Source organism: Bos grunniens, chromosome 3 (genome assembly GCF_055505025.1).
Source record: "Bos grunniens cultivar Pamir isolate PY7600 chromosome 3, Bosgru_T2T1.0, whole genome shotgun sequence".
In the NCBI taxonomy this organism is placed as follows: Eukaryota; Metazoa; Chordata; class Mammalia; order Artiodactyla; family Bovidae; genus Bos; species Bos grunniens.
In genome coordinates, this window is record NC_141167.1 from 66,305,324 (window position 1) to 66,328,021 (window position 22,698).

General features: G+C 35.7%; 1 protein-coding gene across 2 annotated transcripts in view; it reads left to right on the plus strand.

Annotated features, from left to right (window-relative positions):
- The window catches only part of PKN2 (protein kinase N2), a 135,048-nt gene that overhangs the window by 10,899 nt on the left and 101,451 nt on the right, over positions 1 to 22,698 (plus strand). The gene's annotated exons all lie outside the window — the stretch shown is intronic.

Consider the following 22,698-nt stretch of genomic DNA (forward strand, 5'->3'; position numbering starts at 1 on the left):
TACCATACATTGTATTCCACTGTAGTTGTTTGTATCCTACCTCATCTTCTCTCCTGTGTTGAATGCTTAAAATCTTTGATGAAAAGAACTATATATGCTGTCTTCATCTTTACCGTTTTGTCCTCAGCAGAGCAACTTGTACACAGTAGCTATTTATTAAAGTTTGAGAAGGCAATGGCACCCCACTCCAGTACTCTTACCTGGAAAATCCCATGGATGGAGGAGCCTGGTAGGCTGCAGTCCACGGGGTCGCTAAGAGTCGGACACGACTGAGCGACTTCACTTTCACTTTTCACTTTCATGCATTGGAGAAGGAAATGGCAACCGACTCCAGTGTTCTTGCCTGGAGAATCCCAGGGACGAGGGAGCCTCATGGGCTGCCGTCCACGGGGTCACAGAGTTGGACACGACTAAAGTGACTTAGCAGGCAGGTTGAATAAATATCAGTCTTTTGCCTAAAAGTCCCCAAATTTTAAGTGTATTACTTTAAACTGTTTTTTTTTTTTCTTCTATTTTTGCTGTGGTATTTATGAGGGAATAGAACTGCATTATGTTGTTTTTCTTTAGGTGGAGCCAGTTGATCAGTATATGACTTTAAGTTTATTACCTTCAGTCGTAGTAATTTGGTCTTCCCAAGTGGCTCAGTCGGAGAAGGCAGTGGCACCCCACTCCAGTACTCTTGCCTGGAAAATCCCATGGATGGAGGAGCCTGGTAGGCTGCAGTCCATGGGGTCGCTAAGAGTGAGACATGACTATCAACTTCACTTTCACTTTTCACTTTCATGCATTGGAGAAGGAAATGGCAACCCACTCTAGTGTTCTTGCCTGGAGAATCCCAGGGACGGGGGAGCCTGGTGGGCTGCCGTCTATGGGATCGCACAGAGTTGGACACAACTGAAGTGACTTAGCAGGTAGCTCAGTAGTAAACAATTCACCTGCCAAAGTAGGAGTCACAGGAGCCACAGGTTCAATTCCTGGTTCAGGAAGATCCTCTGGACAGAGGAGGCTGGCAGGCTATAGTCCTTGGGGTCACATAAGAGTTGAACATGACTGAGCCTTTGAGCATGTACATAGTACTTTAGGGATCCTAAATTACCATGGGATTACATAGTAATCCTAAATTCTTGAGGAATTCAGAATTTCCATAGGACAGAGGAAGCAGGCTCCTCTGTCCATGGGATTTCCCAAGCAAGAATACTGGAGTGGGTTGCCATGTCCTTCTCTAGGGGATCTTCCCGACCTGGGGATGGAACCCATGTCTCCTGCTTGGCAGACAAATTCTTTACCAGTGAGCCACCTGGGGAACCCAGTATGTAAGTTGCAGTGTACAATATAGTGATTCACAATTTTTAAAGGTTATGCTCCATTTATCAGTTCAGTTCAGTCGCTCAGTCGTGTCCGACTCTTAGCAACCCCATGGACTGCAGCACGCCAAGATTCCCTGTCCATCACCAACTCCTGGAGCTTGCTCAAACTCATGTCCATCGAGTCGGTGATACCATCTAACCAGCTCATCCTCTGTCATCCCCTTCTCCTCCTGCCTTCAGTATTTCCCAGCATCAGGATCTTTTTCCAAGGAGTCAGTTCTTCAAATCAGGTGGCCAAAGTATTTTAGTTTCAGCTTCAGCATCAGTCCTTTCAATGAATATTCAGGACTGGTTTCCTTTAGGATAGACTGGTTTGATCTCCTTGCAGTCCAAGGGACTCTCAAGAGTCTTCTTCAGCACCACAGTTCAAAAGTATCAATTCTTTAGCACTCAGCTTTCTTTGTAGTCCAACTCTCACATCCATATATGACTACTGGAAAAACCATAGCTTTTTATTATAAAATATTGACTGTAGTCCCTGTATTGTACACTGTATCCTTTTTGTACCTCTTAATCCCCTACTACTGTATTGCCCCTACCTCCACCCCTCTCCCTACTGGTAACCACTAGTTTGTTCTATCAGAGTCTGCTTCTTTTTTGTTATTTTCACTAGTTTGTTACATTTTTTAGATGCTACACGTAAATGACACCATACAGTGTCTGGCTTATTTCACTTAGCATAACACCCTTCAAGTCTATCCATGTTGCTACAGATGATAAAATTTCATTCTTTTTTATGGCTGAGTAGTATTCCTTTGTGTGTGTGTGTGTGTGTGTGTGTGTGTGTGTGTGTGTAACACGTGCACGTACCACAATTTCTTTTATCCATTCATCTGTGGGTGGACACTTAGACGCTTAGATAGCTTCCATATCTTGGCAAATATAAATAATGCTGCTGTGAACATTGGGATTCATGTATCTTTTTGAATCTTTTGTGGTTTTTTTGGATATACAGGAGTAGAATTACTGGGTCCCGTGTAGTTCTATTTTTAGTTTTTTTGAGAAAACTGTTTTCTGCAGTGGCTGTATCAATTTACATTCTTACCAAGAGTTTAAGAGGGTCCTCTTTTCTCCATATCCTCACCAACGTTTGCTTATTTTAACTTTTTATTTCATCTTGAAGCATAGTCGATTAACAATGTTGTGTTAGTTTCAGGTGTACAGCAAAGTGATTCAGTTATATAATACATGTATTTATTCTTTTCACATTGTTTTCCCAGTTAGGTTGTTACATAATGTTGAGGGGAGTTCCTGTACTATACAGCAAGCAGGTCCTTGCTGGTTATCCATTTTAAATAACAGCAGTGTATATACATGTCAGTTGGAGAAGGAAATGGCAACCCACTCCAGTATTCTTGCCTGGAGAATCCCAGGGACAGAGGAGCCTAACGGGCTGCTGTCTATGGGGTCGCACAGAGTCGGACACAACTGAAGCGACTTAGCAGCAGCAGCAGCAGCAGCATATACATGTCAATCGGAAACTCCCAAACTATGCCGGAGTGCATAGTTCTCCCTACCCCTACCCCTCACCTCTGTTAACTATAATTTCCTTCTCTAAGTCTGTGAGTCTGCTTCTGCTTGGCAAATAAGTTCACCCCCACCCCTCACCTCTGTTAACTATAATTTCCTTCTCTAAGTCTGTGAGTCTGCTTCTGTTTGGCAAATAAGTTCATTTGTATCTTTTTTCTTTAGATTCTGCAATAGGGGATATTATATAGTATTTTTCTTTTTGTTATTTGTGTTGTTTTTGTTGCTAGCCATTCTGACAGATGTTAAGTAATATCTCATTGTGGTTTTGAGGTGCATTTCCCTGATGTGTTTTTTTGAATGATTTACATAAAATTCCTGGTATATAGTAAACAGTAATCTTTCCCTTGGAAGTTTATATTTTAGGATTACTTCATTTTTCTTTAAATATTTAAGTTTTGTGGTTGACAGGCTGACCGAAGTTGGGCATAAAAGCTCTAGAGAACTGATCATACTTCATAGGTTGTTTTCCCTTTTCTTCCCTCTTTTGCTTCATGTAGAATATAATGTGGATAGCTGTCTAAAAGGTGTATGTGTTTCCATGATTGTCTTAATTTAAAGTATCAGTATGCTGAAGTATGGTGTGTAAGAATAATAAAAGAAATCATAGATAAATGATGAACTTCCAGGATTAAGCTTTCATTTGAGAATCTGTTTCTTTGTCATGCAAAAAATATGCATTGTAAATATTGAGCAGTAAAACAGTTCAGAGATTTCATGAAGCAGTTTAAGTTCAGATTCTTGTCCTTTCCCAGAGGACTTTTTATAAATTTGAACTAAGATTATGTAGTTCAAATTCCAAAATGGTCCTGTACATTTCAGCATTGAAAAAACAGACTTGTGGCAATAGACTTCTGAATTTTAATAAGTAATATCAACTCTAATTGAATATACTTGAGCTTTGATGTGTAAGTTATAGTAAATGTCCAATTGTCTGTTGCTTATTTGATAGCATAATTGACTTTTCATTTCATTTCTTTGGAGACCTTGTCTTTGCACTCCGGCATCAAGAGAGTTCTTTTTACTATAATTTTTTTTCTGGTGTGTGTTTTCATTGTGTTAAAACCTCATAAAACACTGTACAAAATTCTACAGTTAGTTTTGGCTTGTCCTTTTAAGGACTAGAAATCTTAAGTATCAGATCTAAGGTAAAATTATTTTAGTTACCAAATCCCTAAAAAAAAAAGCACTTAACTAAATCTTAAAAAAATGGACCTTTCCTTTCCTTTTCTTTGAAGTTGGCCAGATGGTGAATAGCCTGTATTTGACTATACTGTAATGGTAATCATAGAAATGGAACTAGTATTAGTTATAAAGTTCTCTCATATAAAATAAAGAGGAAAACATTGAAAAAATATGAGTAATATTACTAATGGCAATATCACTCTATGTTTGTGAAGCATTTTTGAGCACTGTTATATGTATTATTTCAGTTGATTCTTAATCCTTTTAGTTAGGCATGAGAAGGGATTATTATACCCAGTTTACAGGTGTTCATGTTTACTCAGCCAATGCTTGCTTTAACATGAACTGTTGTCTTCTGATTCCTACCCTTCATTTTAGTCTTCTATACAATTCTAGTTCATTAACTTTTAAAGTTGTAATTTTTTTCTTTAGTATACCTAAAAATGGTTAACATTATTAGAGCTATTTTAAAAATGCTTGTCATTTTTTTTCCAAGAGAACAGAACTATAAAGGTAATATATAGTTTCCAACTAGCTATTAGTATTCATGGTAGTATCAAAGTCCTCTGTAGAATTTTTGTAATATAAAAATACTGTAGAGGTGTAGTGATGCCGGCAGCAGTAGTATGTAACTTCTGGAGAGTTTATCATGATTTAAAATTTATACAAAATTTAAAAATCATTTAAAGAAGCTATTACTAATGAAGTTGAATCATATTATGTAAATTATGTTAAAATGGGCCAGTCATGTTACCCACAATATCAACCTGCAAAGTGTTTCATTGTGCATGAGATGCATTAGTGCACTGAAAAAATACTTGTTTGTTTTATATCATTTAAAGGAATAATATATTTATTCCTATAAATGATGTTAAAGTTTAGTCTGTACTTTTTTCTAGTTTTTGACTGTGGGGTCAAATATAGTAACAAACTGCTTTAAATATAAAAGTTTTTAAAATTTTTATACAAGCTTCATTTTATATACCCTTTTCCACTTGAGCATCTAATAACTTTCCTAAAATATTTTGTTGTGATGGTTTAATATTTCTAGTGATTGGAGCATTTGGGCCTAAATACATTCAAATAGATGTGTGAGAAAAAAGATGATCTGTTTGTTTTTGTTATCTACATTAATTTTATCCTCCTATCTTGCACTTAAGCAATTTCTCATTAGTGGTAGTATTCTCATCTCTACCCTAGTTTTTCCCTGCTAGGCTCTTTACATCCTGAGAGCTGTACTTTTATTATGCCCTTTTACTAAAATAGAATTCATGTTATCTTCTAAGAAAGTTAAAAATAACTGTACAGTTAACTGAATGTATTTCTGTTTTGTTTTTCTTGTTGCTCATTATGTGACTCGCCCAAGGCCGGCTCTATTGCCAGGGCCTAAAACCAAATTAAACCAAACAACAAAACAGACAGTACTTTACAACTCAGCTTTGACTTTACTTTGTCTAGCCTTGTGCCTTCTTAAAAGAGACAATACTCTCTGTCCAGCTACATCCTGAGGAAGTAGAATGCTCAGCTCTTGGCTCTAGTGGGTTAATCTAATACACCTTTATTCCTTATGGGCTTACTATAGCTTTTTCTCAGCAGATCTGATGTTTTCATGTGTAGGAAGCACGGTATTCCCTTTTTTGGTGACTTTAGATTTCCAGTTAGCTATTTTATCAGAAGTACTTATTTGGTCAGATTATGATGCTTTTAAAAAGTTTTTTGATTGTGGTGAAATGTACATGACATTTGCCATCTTAATAATTCTTGTGTGCCTTAAGTTCGGTGGCATTAAGTATATCCACTGTGTTGGGCAGCTGTCACCACCATCCATATGTGGAGCTCTTCTCACCTTAGAAAGCTGACATTGTGCAACCGTTCGGCACTAACTTCTCATTACCATCTTTCTTCAAGTCCTGGCAAAAACTGTTCTACTTTCTGTCTTTATGAATTTGACATATCAATGGAATTATGCAGTGTATATCTTTCTGTGGTTGGCTTATTTCACTTCACATAATGTCCTCAAGGTTCATCTTTGTTGTAGCATGAATTTCCTTCCTTTTTAAGCGTGAATAGTATTCTGTTGTATGTATATACCATATTTTGTTTATTTACCCATTAACGGACACTTGGGTTGCTTACTTTAATGCTTTTCTCTTCATATGTATTACACTGAGGTATTATACCTAGTTGTGATCATTTGATAGGCTGTAACTGTTCAGTACAGTAGCCACTAGTCATATGTGGCTATTAAAACAAATTAATTAAAATTAAAATTTAATTCTTCAGTTGCATTAGCTACATTTTAAGTACTCAGTAGCCATATGTGGCTAGTGACTGCCTTAGGAAAGCATTGATATAAAGAACATTTTAATCATCACAGAAAATTCTGTGGAATAGTACTATATAATGAATGCATAGGCCTATTTTAATATTTTTAAATTAAGGAAAACAGAAAAGTCTCTTGTGGATTATGGAAATATTTTTATTTGTATTTGAATAAAGAAATGTTTTCGCTTTGCTTAGAAAATAATTACGTCTGTTTAAAAATAGTGTTCTTTTGTGTTTTTTTTTATAGTGAGTCGACGTTTTGGTTCACACTGATGGGGAGGTGTTAAAGTACTTTGTACTGAATGAATGTTAAGTAAATTGGTTTTCAAGGGAAGTAAATAATGTCTTAGGAGTTGAATACATTAAAAATGTATAAAGTGTCATATATATTTATATATATCAGAGATTTTCAGAAAAATAGATTGCGTTTAAAATGCTGTTTTGTGTCCATCATTCTCTTAGGACAATATGTGTTGTGTTCTCTTTTAAGAGTTGGAGTTTAGTTGGTCTCAGGTGTAGAAGATAGCATATGATGATTAGTAGTAATTTTTCCAGTTTTTCTTCATGTTGAAATCTTAAAACAGCTTTATCCTAGAAATTTTATGTTTAAAATTTTTAATTGTGTTTTTTATCAAGATATAATTGCTATATAACAGTGTAATAGTTTTAGGTATACAACATTAATGATTTGATACAGTATATGTTGCTAAATGATTATCATAATCAGTTAACATCACTATCACACATAGTTACACATTTTTCTTATAAGAACTTTCATAAGATCTGCTCTTAACTACTTTCTAATATGCTATACAACATTGTTAACTAGAAATTCTGTACTGTATTCTAAGCATTTTTACTGTCATTGAAATTAGATGAAGCTTTTCTCTTTTTTTGCTGACAGTCTCAAATGCCATCTTTAGAAAACTAGGGGGCAAGTAGGGTGTGTGTGTGTGTGTTTAGCATTCCTTCTATTATTCTGCATTGTGTGTGTTCGTTAATACCAGTTTGTTGACCTGTCTTTTTAGATTACTTTTTAAAAATTTATCAGAGGATATTTTTAAATGCATGAAACAGTTTTTTAACCTACTGGTTATGTTTAGAAATTATTTTGATTGCTGAATAATTACTTGAACTTGAGAACTTATTTAAATCTAGCATTTTTATAGTAATTTAAAAAATTTTATTAATTCTGAGTATATTATTTGAAAGACTGTAAGTCAAAAATAAAATTCCTCATTTCTTATGAATAATGGTTCATATATTTCTTTTCAGAAGTAAATGGGAAATTGATCTAATTTCATTTTTCAAAGCCTATCAAATGACTTTTTTTATATCAAAACTTTTAACTGTTATTGCACTAATTTGAAAACAGTTTTTAGTTTGAACTAATATTAAGGAGCAAAAAATTAGGCAGTGTTTGTTCTGATCTAGTGGAAAGAGAATGGAGTGATATTGACAATAAGCAACTTTGGAATAGGTATCTTTTTAGGCTTAATTATTGAAATTGGACTAAGAAAGGATACCAGTTCACATTCCAGCTCTTTGTAAAACAGAAACTTTGTTTTTCTGTGAATAACTTGGCTTCCTATAGTTACAGATAATGAGAAGTGGCTGAAGCTGAGGAAAGTAGATAATTTTTCAAATCTTGTATATGTAGATACCATAAAACACCTACAAATAATATACATTGAGTTCAGGAAAGAGTTATAAAACCAGAATTGCACAATTCACTATTTGAACATTAACATTTTATTTTTATCTGATGTGCTTAAAGCAATTTTTTTTCATATCTAGACAAGGATAGAATTCATTAATTCAGTCAATAGGAACGCCTATTGTGTGTCTGCTATTGTTATCAGTATAAGCAAATGAATTTTGGTATTATTGTGAAATTAAAATAAGCACCTCTTAGTTTCAGTAGTCCTCAAAGGAAACTTTTTTAAAAATTAGTTTCAAAAGTTGCATTATTAAGATGTGTTTTTGAGAGACTCTCCTTGAAAGGCAGTCATTAGGCATTGCCAACTAGACAGCATACGAAAATTTTTTATTCAGAACTTTTCATTTCTAAAAAAAGAACAGTTTATTTTAAGGACTTGTAATGTTGAAAGGATTATGTGTCAAACTGGCCATGCGATTTTAAGTGCACTATAAGTTTAGAAAACTGATCAAAATTATTTCTTATATTACTCAATAAAAAATAATTTTTAAATGTCCATAGAGTTTAGAGCAGAGGTTGCAAGTAATATGCCTTCACTGTCTAGGCAAGTAACAAAATAGTGAAACAGTTGAGTGTAAAGAACATACACACAACATGGAATTGACAAGTGTGTAAAAGCAACTGGCAGCAATCATTTCTTGACTGTGGTCATTTGTTTCCATGCTTTTTTTTCCCATTCTCTCATTGCTTTTTTGGGAGGAGAGATGCTCTAAATTTTAAAATATTTGTTTAAATTTTTAAAAGACTTCAACAAGGCATTTGTAGGACCCTCTCTTCGAGTACAGTAATTTGTCTTTATTAAATATTGAAGTGCCTACCATATTCAGGTACTATGTTAAGTACTATAGGGTATACAAGTAAACATTGGACCTGGCTACTTCCCTTTAGAACAATAGTACTTCTTGGGATGGTAGAAATGTCATATATCCTTATGGTAATTGTTCCATATGGTAGCCACTGCTGCTGCTGCTGCTAAGTTGCTTCAGTCGTGTCTGACTCTGTGCGACCCCATAGATGGCAGCCTACGAGGCTCTCCCGTCCCTGGGATTCTCCAGGCAAGAACACTGGAGTGGGTTGTCATTTCCTTCTTCAATTCATGAAAGTGAAAAGTGAAAGTGAAGTCGCTCAGTCGTGTCCGACTCTTCGCGACCCCATGGACTGCAGCCCACCAGGCTCCTCCATCCATGGGATTTTCTAGGCAAGAGTGCTGGAGTAGGGTGCCATTGCCTTCTCCGATGGTAGCCACTAGCCACATGTAAATCATGGCTGGAGGTCACACAGTTTCTAAGGGTGTTGTCTAGGCAGTTGCTATAGGACTTCAGAGAGGGGAGTGGTCACTTAAAGATAAACTTTAGAGAGGAGGTGAAGTTTAAACTGGCTCCAGGGATAGGTGGAATTTTATTAAGAGGAAAAGATGTTCTTGGAGAGTGGGATAATGGGAACCAAATGCATGCAGGCAGGGATAGTTAAAGAAAACTTTTCATTCTGAAGGCTGCCTCAAATTATGTTTCTTGTTTTTTTCCTATTTTGACAGGCAGATACTTTAATAGTTGAAGTTGGCCTTGATGTATTTGCTGGTTCTAAACTTTGGTCAATAGCTCAAGAAATAAGGCATTGTACTGTTTTTTATTCTTTGAGGTGAACAGCCAAAAAGATGTAAAGAATGTAAACTTTAAAAAAATAGCTTTAGTACCTTTCACTCAGTTTCACTGTGAGTCTAACACTACTGTAAGAAATAAAGCCTTCTACTTTATATCATATTTACTCCTTTTCCTTGAAATATGCAGATTTCACCACTTTTAAAGTTTTTTCATCAGTTATGCGTTTTCTTTCTTGGATGATGAAAGATATTTTAACTCAGAGAGCTAAGGGGAAAGCAAATGAAAGCTCTCAAATGCTTAGTTTTCATGAGATATCCTAGTTTCAGTTGAAAATTTTTTCTGTTTAATAGTTGCTGAATCTTTTTTGGGGGAATTTAACTTGCAGCATAGTGTTTGAAGTATTATGTGTCTGTTCATTCATATATCACTTTAAAGGGACTTCTTAAGTAGTTTAGACAGGGAAATCTTTGGCTAATGCACTGATATTTTGTGTAGAAAAATATTTTGTGAATTAAAATACTCTAAAACCCTCTTAAATAATACCTTGTGAGAGAGCATTTCCTTGATTGTCTTATGTAAAAGTAGCAGTACTTTCCACTCTACCTTCCAGCACTCCTTTCCCCCTTCTGCTTCTGTGGTTTATTTATGTAGATTACATGAAATAGAGCATGTATTCCTCCTTTATGTGCCCCATACTTAGATGGGCACTCAGTAAGTAGTCTCCTCTAACCTTCCTCATTCATGATGAGTAAGCAAACTCTTGCCTTTTAAAATTTATAGTGAGAGATACTTTTTAAAGTGGTAGTAGTTATTTTAATTTATGCTAATAAATGGAAATTGTTTTCATGTATTACAATAAAACCTAAAGCATGCAAATAGTTTTATAACCTAAAGCACTGTTTCATCATTGTTATTACCATTTATTAAACACTTGTTATGTGACAGTCATCTGCTGGACATCTTACCCTTTTTATTTCACTGATCCTCACAATAACTCTATGAAGTATTATTTTCTTTATTTACATATGACAAACTGAGGCATAGGGAATTAAAATTACTTGCTGATATTACACAGCAAGTTAGCTCAACAGGCATATGAAACTAGGGCTGTCTAAGCCAGTGCTTTTGTTTGTATATTTTATATTTTAGTTTTTTCTTCCAGTTTTATTGAGCTATAATTGATATGTCATACTATATAAGTTAAAAGGTATATAGCATAATTATTTGACTTAACATACACCGTGAAATAATTATCACAGTAAGTTTGAACATATATCATCTCATTTCTTAAAGAGAAACAGGAAAAATATTTTTTTTCTTTTTGGTGAGAACGCTTAGGAATTTACTCTAATACCAGTATATGTATATGTATATATGTATATGTGTATATGTATATGTGTATATGTATATGTGTATATGTATATATAACACAGAGCAGTGTTAATCATATTTATCATGTTGTTTGTTATATCCTTGTCCTCATTTATGTTATAATCCATTTCCTTCTCCCTCCACCTGTGGTACCACCTGTGGTAACCACAAATCTGATCTTTTTTTCTATAAGTTTGTTTGTTTGCTTGTTTTTGAAGTATAATTGACCTACAGCAATATGGTAGTTCTTGTTACACAACATAGGGTTTGGTATTTCTGTACATTTCAAATAATCACCACAATAAGTCTAGTTAGAATATGTTACCACACAAAGATATTACATAGTTACTGACTTTATTCCCCAAATTGTACATTTTATACCGATTACTCATTTATTTTGCAATTGAAATTTATATTTCTTAATTTCACTCACCTATTTTTTTCCTCCTCCACTTCATCCAGGGATCAAACTTCAGTATCTATTCCATGATATATTTATATGCACACCATACCTTCTTTATGCATTCATCTATTGATGGATGCTTGAGTTGCTTCCATATCTTGGCTGTTGTATATTGTATAGGCACAGAGAAATAAAATTACTTGTTTATGTTACATAGCAAGTTAGCCCAACTGGAATTTGACAGTAGGTCTATCTAAATCTAAATTTATGCTCTTTTCAGGTATAGTTCATATTTTAACATTTTAAACAATTATAGAGGTGTACTGTTGAATTTTGTAATAAACATTTTCCCCATCACAGATGTGATTTGATTTACTATAGAATTTTTAGAACAACATAGTGTGATAAAAAGCTGAGGCATCTTGTCTAGTCTATAGATCTATAAAGTATTAAGTGAGAGGGCAGTATACCAATTTAGCCTACAGTATATCAACTTAGCCTAATCTAATTTTACAGATAAGAAAAATGAGACCCAGAGAGATTAAGTGATTTGTCTGCCATCACTAAGTAAGGGAATCGAGACTAGAACTAAGGTATACCAACTCGAGTAGAATATGGTTTTTAATAAACAACCTTGAATGTAATAAAAGGAAAATATAACCATGTCTAGGATAAGGCAATAAGATAATTAAAAGGCTTTCTCTTTAAAAAAAAACCTTTCTTTGTTGAGATCTAATTGACATACAGTAAACTGCACAATTTGATATAGTTTTGGCACACCTCTACACTCATGAAACTATTACTCATGAAAGCAATCATCGTAATGAAATATCTGTCACCCCCAAAATTTCTTTTTGACCCATTGTGATCTTGCCATTACACACTCTTTCCTCAGTTTCCAGGCCCAGAAAACTGCTCTCTTTCTTTCTTTTTTTTTTTTTTTTTTGAAGATTTTTTTTTTTTTTAATGTGGACCATTTTTAAAGCCCCTTTATTGAATTTGTTTCAATAGTGTTTCTATGTTATGTTTTTTGCTTTTTGGCTGCAAGTCAGATGGGATCTTAGCACCCTGACCAGGGATCAAACCCACATACCCTGCACTCGAAGGCAGAGTCTTAACCAATGGACCATCAGGGAAGTCCCTTTCTAAAGTATAGATTTATTTGCATTTTCTAGAGTTTTACATGAACGGATCTTACGGTGTGTACTTTTTTTTAAAACATAATTTCTTACACTGTAGTGATTTTTGAGATTTTACCATGGTATTGTGTATAGCCATAGTTTGTTCCTTTTTGTTGCTGAGAAATATTCCATTGTGTGGATATACCACAATTTATCTATCTGCCTGTTCATGGATATTTGGATTGTTGCCAACTTTTGATTACAAATAAAGCTACTTACTAAGTTGGACTTCCCTAGTGGTTCGGTGATTAGGCCTCCATGCCATTACTTCAGGGGGGCATGGGCTTGATCCCTGGTTGGGGAACTAGGATCTGGCATGCTGTGTGGCCAAAAAAAAACCAAAAAGCAAAGCTGCTAGGAACATCTGTGTGCAAGTATTTTAATGTATTTATGCTTTTATTGTTTTTGGGTAATTGCTTATGAGAAAAATAATTTGGGTATGAAAAATATCTCACTATTTTAATGACGTCTCCTAACAGAGGTTTGGTGGGTTTCACTTCCTTATTGTTCATTCTGAATTTTCCCTGGTTGTGGTTTTTTGTTTGTTTTATTAACCAAAATATTGAAGGAAAGCAACTCTAATATTTTACATTTGTTCTTCCCAGGGTGCTTTAGATAATGTCAAAAGTAATCCACGAATAATTTACACTTGAATTGCTGCAGCACTTGGATCAATAATTGTTTTTACATTTTTCTTTTGAATCATTTTAACTTACTTTGTGTATTTGAAGAAAATCTAGCTTATCAGACAGTATGTGGGAAGAAAACTTACTTGCCATTTGGTTACATTCAGTAGCATGACTAGCACGAATGCTGATTGACAACTTGGAGTGGGGAGGGGAATCTCAAATTATTATTATTGTTATTGTTTCCTTGATACATAATGCCTTAGTGCCATTCTATAGATTTGCAGTAATAGCCTACCTGTTATCCTCTAACTACGGTGTTTGTGGTTTAACCTGTCCAACTTGTAGTTCTTGTGTTAATGTGAATAGAAATAAGGAAACTAGTTATGGCTATTGACTGGCTCTCTGGAGGTTTTTGTTATCTAACCCCACCCATAATGGAGTATGTCATTTTATAAGCTGTGTTCTATTTAGTAATAAAGAATAAGATAGTTCAAAGTCTTATTGTAACTATTTATCTTACTTTGGGGTACTGCTTATATCAGTGGAAAAGTTGGTTTTTCATTTTGGAGAATGTGAAATTGGATGTGTTGTGATATGATAGTCATATCACTTAAAAATTACCAATTTTAAATTGTGATTAAAATGTAGTTTAAGTATTCAGACGTAATTCATCGACGGGAATAAAGTATATGTTTTCCAAATAAAGTAGTCTAAACCCTTTAAACATATGAAGCATTGATTTTTAACATTGTTTTTAGAAATTACATTTATGCCATAAATGTCACCTTTTGCTGCCTGATTTACATAACATACATAGAAAATTTGACTCGTTCTTGAAATATGTAGTACTTCTTATTTCTGTACCGGATGACTTCAGTGGTAATTCTTTTTTCTTCTTTTCCACTCAGGTATTATTTCTCACTGAAGTATGTCAACTTTACTCCACTCAAAGCCATTTCTCCATTCAATAAATATTTACTGAGCACCTTCTGTATTCAAAGCATTTTGGGGCCTGGTCAAAATGTTCAATAATGATCAAATATACTTCCTTCTTTCAGGGAATTTAAATTGTGAAAGGGAAGATAAATGTTAAGAAATTATACAGGGATATTGGGACTTCCTTCTAAACTAAGATAATGAATGGGGGGTTCCGTTCAGTTCAGTCGCTCAGTTGTGTCTGACTCTTTGCGACCCCATGAATCACAGCACGCCAGGCCTCCCTGTCCATCACCAACTCCGGGAGTTTACTCAAACTCATGTCCATCAACTCGGTGATTCCATCCAGTCATCTCATCCTCTGTCGTCCCCTTCTCCTCCTGCCCCCAATCCCTCCCAGCATCAGGGTCTTTTCTCATGAGTCAACTCTTTGCATGAGGTGGCCAGAGTATTGGAGTTTCAGCTTTAGCGTCAGTCCTTCCAATGAACACCCAGGACTGATCTCCTTTAGAACAGACTGGTTGGATCTCCTTGCAGTCCAAGGGACTCTCAAGAGTCTTCTCCAACATCACAAAGGAAGCATATAATCCCGGATCATCACTAAAGCAAAACTTGTTTGTAGGATTCATAATGGATACAATGTAAAGTTTGGATTAAAATTAGAACTAAAGACCAATCTGTTGGTTAAAAAAGTTAAAACAATTTAAGAATTTTCCATTGGTCTTATAGCAAACCAGTGACAGATCCATGACTAGAATTTCAGTTTTCTTATTCCTAATATCTCTCTCTGTCTACTGCCTTTAATATCCTACCTTTGCTTTATCCATTGTCAATAGTTTTGGTTGTGAGAAGAGTTTCTGTATTGGAAGCATATGAGAGCCTGATATTTGCACATGCTCTCTCTTAAAAATAGACATGATTTTCAACTACATTTTTTATTGAGATGTCATTTTGCCAGTAATAATTTTAGTAATATGGAATAGATACGCAGATGACACCACGCCTATGGCAGAAAATGAAGAGCCTCTTGATGAAAGTGAAAGAGGACCGTGAAAAAGTTGGCTTAAAATTCAACATTCAGAAAACTAAGATCATGGCACCTGGTCCCATCTCATGTCAAACAGATGCGGAAACAATGGAAACAGTGAGAGACTTTATTTTGGGGGGCTCCAAAATCACTGCAGATGGTGACCGCTGCCATGAAATTAAAAGACGCTTACTCCTTGGAAGAAAAGTTATGACCAACCTAGACAGCATATTAAAAAGCAGAGACATTACTTTGCCGGCAGAGGTCCATCTAGTCAAAGCTATGGTTTTTCCTGTAGGCATGTATGGATATGAGAGTTGGACTATAAAGAAAACTGAGCACCAAAGAATTGATGCTTTTGAACTGTGGTGTTGTAGAAGACTCTTGAGAGTGCCTTGGACTGCAGGGAGATCAAACCAGTCAAGGGAAATCAGTCCTGAATATTCACTGGAAGGACTAATGCTAAAACTGAAACTCCAATACTTTGGCTACCTGATGAGAAGAACTGACTCATTTGAAAAGACCCTGATGCTGGGAAAGATTGAAGGCGGGAGGAGAATGGGATGACAGAGAATGAGATGGTTGGATGGCATCACTGACAGAATGGCAATGAGTTTGAGTTAGCTCCAGGAGTTGGTGATGGACAGGGAAGCCTGGCGTGCTGCAGTCCATGGGGTCACAAAGAGTCGGATACGACTGAGCGACTGAACTGATCTGATAGGAGATATGATTGAGCTGAAAAAATGATTTCCATATTAATGAAGTTATTAAATCATAGATGTTTAAGTTATTACTTTGGATATACCAAGCATTTTAGTAAAATGAAGATACTTCAGGAATGTTTACTGCTGTTGTTGTTCATCTGCTAAGTCATGCCTGACTCTTTTCAATCCCTTAGAATGCAGCAGGTCAGGCCCTCTGTCCTCCATTGTCTCTCAGAGTTTGCTCAGATTCATGTCCATTGGGTAGTTGATGCATTTTAACCATCTCATCCTCTGCCACCCGCTTCTCCTGTTGCCTTTAATCTTTCCCAGCATCAGGGTCTTTTCCAGTGAGTTGACACTTCATGTCATGTGGCCAGAGTATGGGAACTTCAGCTTCAGCATCGTTCCTAACAGTGAATATTCAGGGTTGATTTCCTTTAGAATTGACTGGCTTGATCTTGCAGTCCGAGAACAGCACCGCATTTGGAAAGCAGAAATTCTTTGGCCCTCAGCCTTCTCAGTGGTCCAATTCTCATGTCCATGACTACTAGAAAAATCATAGCTTTGAGTATATGGATCTTTGTTGGTAAAGTGATGTCTCTGCTTTTTAATATGCTGTCTAGGTTTGTCATAGCTTTCCTTCCAAGGAGCAAGTGTCTTTTACTTTCCTGGCTGTAGTCACCATGCACAGAGATTTTGGAGCCCAAGAAAATAAAATCTGTCACTGCTTCTACTCTTCCTCCTCCTGTTTGCGGTAAAGTGATGGGACTAGATGCCATGATCTAGTTTTTTTGATGTTGAGTTTCAGGCCAGCTTTTTCATTCTGCTCTTTTACCTTCAAGAGGCTCTTTAGTTCCTCTTCACTTTCTGCCATTAGAGTGGTATCATCTGCATATCTGAAATTGTTAATATTTCTCCTGGCACTCTTGATTTCAGCTTGTGATTCATCCAGCCCAGCATTTCACGATGTATTCTGTATAGAAGTTAAATAAGCAAGGTGAGAATATACAGCCTTGTTGTACTCCTTTCCCTATTTTGAACCAGTCAGTTGTTCCATGCAGGGTTCTAACTATTGCTTCTTGATCTGTATACAGGTTTCTCTGGAGACAAATAAGGTGGCTAGTGCTCCATTTCTTTAAGAATTTTCCTCATTTTGTTGTGATCCACACAGTCAGAGGCTTTAGTGTAGTCAATGAAACAGAAATAGATGCTTTTCTGGAATTCCCTTGCTTTCTCCATGATCCAGTGAATGCTGGCATTTTGATCTCTGGTTCCTCTGCCTTTTCTAAGTCCAGCTTGTACATCTGGGAAGTTCTTATTTCATGTACTGCTGAAGCTTAGCTTGAAGGATTTTGAGCATAACCTTACTAGAATGTGAAATGAGAGTAATTGTATAGTAGTTTGAGCATTCTTTGGCACTGCCTTTCTTTGGGATTGGATTGAAAGCTAACCTTTTCCAGGCCTGTGGCCACTGCTGAGTTTTCCAAATTTTCTGACATATTGAGTGCAACACTTTAATAGCATCATCTTTCAGGATTTGAAATAGCTCAACTGGAATTCCATCATCTTCACTGGCTTTGTTTGTAGTAATGCTTCCTAAGGCCCACTTGACTTCGTGCTCCAGGATGTCTGGCTCTAGGTGAGTGACCACACCATCGTGGTTACCTGAATCATTTAGACCTTTTTTGCATAGTTCTTCTGTTTATTCTTACCACCTGTTCTTAATCTCTTCTGCTTCTGTTAGGTCCTTGCTGTTTCTGTCCTTTATTGTGCCCATCTTGACATGAAATGTTCCCTTGGTATCTCTGGTTTTCTTGAAGTGATCTCTAGTCTTTCCAATCCTATTGTTTTCATCTATTTCTTTGCATTGCTCATTTAAGAAGGTCTTCTTATCCCTCCTTGTTGTTCCTGGAACTGTGCATTCACTTGGGTATATCTTTCCCTTTCTCCCTTCCGCTTTGCTTCCCTTTCTCAGCTATAATGTTTGTAAAGCCTCTTCAGACAACACTTTGCCTTCTTGCATTTCTTTTTCTTTGGGATTGTTTTGGTCACTGTCTCCTGTACAGTGTTCCGAACTTCCATCCATGGTTCTTCAGGCACTCTGTCTACCAGATCTAATCCTTTGACTCTGTTCTGCACCTCTACTGTATAACCCTAAGGGATTTGATTTAAGTCTTAGTTGAATGACCTAGTCATTTTCCCTACTTTCTTCAATTTAAGCCTCAATTTTGCAACAAGGAGCTCATGATCTGAGAGCCACAGTCAGCTCCAAGTCTTTCTTTTTGCTGATTGTACAGGGCTTCTTCATCTCTGACTGCAAAGAACATAGTCAAGCTGATTTTTGTATTGACCATCTGTTGATGTCCACGTGTAGAATCATCTCTTGGGTTGTTGGGAAATGGTGTTTGCTATGATCAGCATGTTCTCTTGACACACCTGTGTTAGCCTTTGCCCTGTTTCATTTTATACTCTTAAGGCCAAACTTGCCTGTTATTCTGGTATCTCTTGACTTCCTACTTACACACTTCAGTCACCTGTGTTGAAAAGGATATCTTCTTGTGTTAGTCCTTGAAGGTGTTGTAGATCTTCGTTGAACTGGTCAACTTCAGCTTTTTCAGCATTAGTGGTTGGGGCCTAGACTTGGATTACTGTGATGTTGAACGGTTTTCCTTCGAAGCAAACCAGTATCATTCTGTCGTTTTTGAGACTGCATCCAAGTACTGCCTTTCTGACTCTTGTTGACTGTGAGGGCTAAGCCATTTTTTCTAAGGGATTCATGCCCATAGTAGTAGATATAATGGTCATCTGAATTAAATTTGCCTGTTCCCATCCATTTTAATTCGGTGATTCCTAATATGTCGATGTTCACTCTTGCCATCTCCTGCTTGACTATGTCTAACTTACCTTGATTAATGGACCCAACATTTCCAGTTCCTTCTTTCTGGAGCTGTTAGTAATTGACCTCTGTTTTTCCTTACTAGCATATTGGACACCTTCTGACTGGGGGGGGCTCATCTTCTGGTGCCATATCTTTTTGCCTTTTCATGGGGTTCTTGTGGCAAGAATACTGGAGTGGTTTGTCATTTCCTCTCCAATGGACCACGTTTTGTCAGAATGCTACACCATGACCTGTCTGTCTTGAGTGGCCCTGCACAGCATAGCTCATAGCGTCATTGAGTTACGCAAGCCCCTTCTCCATGACAAGGCTGTGATCCATGAAGGGAGGAATGCTTATAAGACCCTACAATTGTAGATAGAAATATGATCATTTACTAATATATTGCTGAGGAGATAGAGAGATGAAATCTCCATAATTTCAAACATACAGTATTAAAATGAGGTTTGAGGAATAGTAATCAAAATTTGAGGAGGAAGGAACTGTATTTTATGTACTTTTCTTTCATTGCCCACTACAGTTCTAATATAAACATATTTATGATTTGGTTGGTTTATAAAATTACTATATTTGGTATATTTATGTATGTGTAAGCCTGCTAAGAGAAATGGAAACTTTAAGATAACATGGCTGCAATTTTCAGATAAAGTAGATATGTTTCTGTGAATTTCAGTCTGAGCCACTGCTTTATAGGAAGAATGGCATGATCATCTTTGTATCATCAGTGTCTAGAACTCTACATTTAATAAATTGTTGCTGAATGAAGCAGTTTTGAAAATGCAAACCTGTATGCTATGTTATAGGACAGAAGATGAGAGTTCCTATGCCAAGACCCAAATTATGGTTTATATCTGAACAGACTACTCCCACTTCTTGTGAATGTTTTTGTAGTACCTTGTGGAATATGACTTTTGTAGGAGGAACATGCTTGCAATTATGATTATTGTATACTACTATATAATTTGTCAAGAGAACTAAACATTCCACATTCTAAATTGTTAAGAATGTGTGATTCCTTCAGATGGGTAATAATCAGGGGTTTTATGAGTTATTAAAAACAGTATATTAATGTACTGTTATATGTACCATAAAATATAAAATATTTTAAATTAAGGCTGTAATTCAGAATCCGTTTACGACACCAACTTGACTCCTAATATATTGGTGTCATTTTATTTGATATATTAATATTTGTGAACATCATCTTTACAGTATGAGAAAAAATCAGTGAGATACCACTAAAAATGTAATTAAGTAATAGCTAGGAAGCTTCATTTTTAGTAATTATAAAAGAAGCTTATGTATTACATTGGACATAAATTTAAATATGTATTTAATACTTACATTCAGTATACTCTGTAACATGCCATTTAAACTTAATTCTTATCATGTTTTCAAGCAAATATATTCTCTGAGTAGAACAATTTTAAGAGGTTGGGGGGCCATTACCTTCAAAATTTCAGACAGGGGACTATTCTACATTAGATGACCATCCCAGAAATCTGTAGTCTTCCGAAAGTACCTTCTCAGTAATGAAATCTAGTATCTTTTACTGTTAGATAGCTCCTCCTTTATTTTTTGTATCATTCTTTCAAATGTGCATAGGGAGTATTAACTACCCATCTAAAGAAGTAAACATTACAAGTGCAATTGAATGAAGCCTTCTGGATACCTCTCTCTAGCATTTTTTCCCTTCCCATCCAACTACTTTACTTTATCCCCAACTACTTTACTAAATCTGGTATATTTAGAAATCATTTCCACACCAGATGTTATTTCTTGATAAAAACTCTAACTCTGAAACTGTTATTTCTTGTGTAATCAGCAGACCTGAAGACCAGTATGGGCGGTGTAGTGGTTGCTCCTGTTTCCTTTCATGTACCACATTTCCATCAACTTGCCAGTAAAACCCTGTAACTTATCCTTCACTAAGTTTTAACTTGTTTCAACCAAGTCACTGGGTTCTTTTTTATTTCTATTTGTAAACAGGTGTTACATATCTAGCATTAACTAATTAGGTTTACTTCTTCAGGGACCTTCTTTTGTGTTCTGTACAGTTTCATTGTTGTTCCCCAGGCCCAGCTCTGAGTAACTGACAACTTGCTTTCTATTTCTTCACCCTAATCAGTAAAATAAAACATTAAATGAGAACCCCAGGTCTGTTCCCCACTTCTGTCCTCTCCCTTTCTCCCCTCCTTTTACCGTCCTTCCTCCCTCCCTTCTTCTCTCCTGTCTGTCCGTCTGTCTATAATCTGTTTATAATCTTAGTTTGATTGCCTTTTATTGTATACTTTCAAACAACATGGGCATCTCTGGGCTTTTCCTTTCCAATCTCTTTTCTCTTAATATCTCTTTATTCTTACGCTGCCAAATTCTTACATTATGCTTGAAGGAAATACGCTACATATATTTTGTTTATGCCTATGTTTTAAAAAATATTTGCCATTTTAGCTAGCACATTGGAGTTTTTGTGTGATAGGTCTGCTCTAAATTAAGCATGACAAATAAAAATTAATTTTAGTTCCATATTTTCTTCACTTTGATATCCTATAATCTTTTGCCAAAACACTTTTTGACTGGTTTTAGTGATAATGGTAATGATTGAACTGATGAAGATTTTTGTATTTTACTAGTTTAATCAGTCTATATTCTCTCAAGATAAAACTTTGATTGGTCTTGACTCTTCTGGTATACTTGTAGTTGTTACTATTTTATTAGAGGCTTTTGGCTTTCTTTGTCATAGTATTTGACTCTGCCTGGTCACCACTTCCCTACCTATCTGACTGTCTCTATCTTATTGTCATCATTATAACCAAAATTTCTGAGTATTTCCAGAATTATCTTAGGAGGTGATAAAGCCCCTAGTAGAAACTCTGGCTAGAAGAAATGACTTGTGGTTCACAAGTATAGATGAAACAAAAATACAGTGTGTAAGTAGACCTTTAAAAATTTTGTTTACCCTTTGTTTTTAAAAGTTTCAGTTGAGGTTCAAGAGGGAGGGGATATATGTATACCTGTGATTGATTCATATTGATGTATGGCAGAAACCAACACAATATTATAAAGCAGTTGTCCTCCGATTAAAAATAAATAAATCTTTTTAAAAAGTTTCAGTTAAAGTATAATAGTAATAGGTGTTTGCAACTGTTATCATTATTTCTTTTAGTATTAGGTCTAGGACTATAGACACAAAACAGGGTTTGTATGTTTTATCTCCTGGGAAGCACAGGAATGGGGAAGGTTTGGAATGAAGATCACCAGTTTTACCTTCAGTCCTGTGAGGACAAATAAAATCTAGACACTGAGAAGGATTTGTTTCTCTGATCATCTAGAGCACTGCTTAATATAATTTTTGAAGTTGTTTAAATTTTTAACATGATTAATTTTGTATAAAGGAGGTATTCTGGGAAGTTAATTAGTCAAGGCCTTGTTGTATGCCTTTTTGTGAATATGGTGTATTTTCCTTAAAAGTCCTTTTTGCATATTAAGCTCCTAAGAAATAGGTAATAGCTAGAACTGGTTACCAGTTCTATTCCTCGTGTTTTGAGAAGTCTCCATACTGTTCTTAGTGGCTCTATCAGTTTACATTCCCACCAACAGGGTAAGAGGGTTTCCTGTTCTCTACCCCCTCTGCAGCATTTATTGTTTGTAAGTTTTTTGATGATGGTCATTCTGACTGATGTGAGGTGACACCTAGAAGTATGATTGATTTTTGAGTCTTCTTGTATCCTGTGATACTATTGAACTCTTTTATCCTAAAAGTTTCTGGTAAATTTCTTGGGATTTCCTATGTAGATGACCATGTTATCATGTAATAATGACAGTT